This window comes from Littorina saxatilis, linkage group LG6, assembly GCF_037325665.1.
Source record: "Littorina saxatilis isolate snail1 linkage group LG6, US_GU_Lsax_2.0, whole genome shotgun sequence".
Classification (NCBI taxonomy): Eukaryota; Metazoa; Mollusca; class Gastropoda; order Littorinimorpha; family Littorinidae; genus Littorina; species Littorina saxatilis.
In genome coordinates, this window is record NC_090250.1 from 17,616,849 (window position 1) to 17,619,188 (window position 2,340).

General features: G+C 38.4%; 1 protein-coding gene across 1 annotated transcript in view; it reads right to left on the reverse strand.

Moving 5' to 3' along the window:
• LOC138968639 (rho GTPase-activating protein 6-like) overlaps window positions 1-2,340 on the reverse strand; it is a 131,897-nt gene that overhangs the window by 27,483 nt on the left and 102,074 nt on the right. The window lies entirely within an intron of this gene.

Consider the following 2,340-nt stretch of genomic DNA (forward strand, 5'->3'; position numbering starts at 1 on the left):
GATCACTGGGGCATCAGTCAAAGTAAAGGTAACTGTCCCCTCGTCTCTATGAAACAAATCCACTTTCAGGCAACCTTGATCTACACAGGACACAAAGTGCATGCAGACTATTTCAAATGAAACGAGCAGCTGTGAACATTTTGCTAGGTGTAAGGACAGCAAATAAACAAGTCGCGTAAGGCGAGATTACTACATTTAGTCAAGCTGTGGAACTCACAGAATGAAACTGAACGCACTGCATTTTTTCACAATGACCGTAGTCCGCCGCTTGTGCATAACGGAGTGAAACTGACGAGCCTGTTCAGCGCGGTAGTGGTTTCGCTGTGCTTTTCTGTACCTCTCTTCGTTTTAACTTTCTGAGCGTGTTTTTAATCCAAACATATCATATCTATATGTTTTTGGAATCAGGAACCGACAAGGAAGAAGATGAAATTATTTTTAAATCGATTTCGGAAATTTAATTTTGATCATAATTTTTATATTTTTAATTTTCAGAGCTTGTTTTTAATCCAAATATAACATATTTATATGTGTTTGGAATCAGGAAATGATGTAAAATAAGATGAACGTAAATTTGGATCGTTTTATATATAAACAAAATTATTACAATTTTCAGATTTTTAATGTCAAAAGTCATTAATTAATTTTTAAGCCACCACGCTGAAATGCAATACCGAAGTCCGGCCTTCGTCGAAGATTGCTTTACAAAAAGTTCAATCAATTTGATTGAAAAATGAGGGTGTGACAGTGCTGCCTCAACTTTGACAAAAAGCCGGATATGACGTCATCAAAAGTATTTATCGAAAAATTTTTTAAAAATGTCCGGGGATATCATTCCCAGAAACTCTCATGTAAAATTTCATAAAGATCGGTCCAGTAGTTTGGTCTGAATCGCTCTACACACACACACACACGCACAGACAGACACAGACACAGACACACACACACACACACACACACACACACACACACACACACACACACCACGACCCGCGTCTCGATTCCCCCTCTATGTTAAAACATTTAGTCAAAACTTGACTAAATGTAAAAAGAGAAGTTTTGCCATGACTAAAATAACAATAGAGCAACAGTATTAAGGTCACACCACCCTCGTCAATGACGTCACAATTCAGCTCTCATCTGACCTTTACCGAAACACAATGCAGACAATTCCAGTTTGAAAGACACAGCTGTTAACATTTTGTTATTATCATGAGACTGTGTCAATCAAATTTCAAAAGCACCCCCTCCGTTTCCAGCCGGGCCTGTCAATCAAATCATTGTTTCAGATGACTGGCGATGTCAAATCTCAGCAGGTCTCCATATTGATCAGACAACAGGTTCCATTAGTGATGTTTGACTGTGTTTAACTCTCTATCTTTTTCATGAGAGATATGAATTGTCAATAGACAAAGGGTGTTGGATATTATTTGTTATCGTCACTTCAGCTGATTTTGCTAGTCGAAACTACTTACAATCTGTTCTATCACTGTAAAAAGAAAGTTCTAAAAGTGTGTAACTTTCACTTTTGTTACTTCAAATCTTGTTGAACATCTTGTCTCTTTGCCAGAACGAGTGCAGACTCTATACAAGGACGTTTAGAAGTCATCAACCGTATCACGTGACAGTGTCACATGATCTGGTGGCTGGATTACAGATGACGGCTGATTACCTAGGATAGTTGATCCGCGGAAGATTAGGGCGGCAGACATTATGTTTGACCTTTTGGCTATATAGTACGAGTCATGTACATGCTCGGGTTTTTTTTTTAGCTAGTGAAAGTAAATTTAGCAGAGGTCACAAAAATGTGGGCGTCTCCGCTCTTGTTTTTCGCCAAACATGTCAAAATAGCATTGGACAAAAAGCAACCACTTCTCTCCCCTTTCATTCATTTTCGTTCCTAGAGTTCCTTCCCTTTTTTGCGTGTTTCCCCTCCATTTTCTTTCAAACCCTGTTCGTTCCGTGTTGCGCCTGCTTTTTGTTGTCTTTTGTGTTCTTTTCCTGATGAAGCTTCCAGAAGCGAAAATTCGTAATCGTCTTGTGTCGTCTTTGTATCGGTGAGTACAGTAATCCTTTGTTTTTTTTAATTTTTTTTTTAACTTTGTTCATCTTACCACAGTCACTTCGAATTCGTTGTTTAGATTTTGCTCTGAATTATTGTTAAACGTGCAGATCAACGCATAGTTGATTGTTGGTATATGTCCAAGTGGAGTCATGAACTGATTTCATTTTGACGAAGCTAGGACACGAGTTCCAGTCGAGGACTTTTTTGTTTTTGTTTTTTTTGTTTTGCATTCAGAGTCGTTTAGGGAGGTAACGTGTGTTTTCTACTCTGCCCAC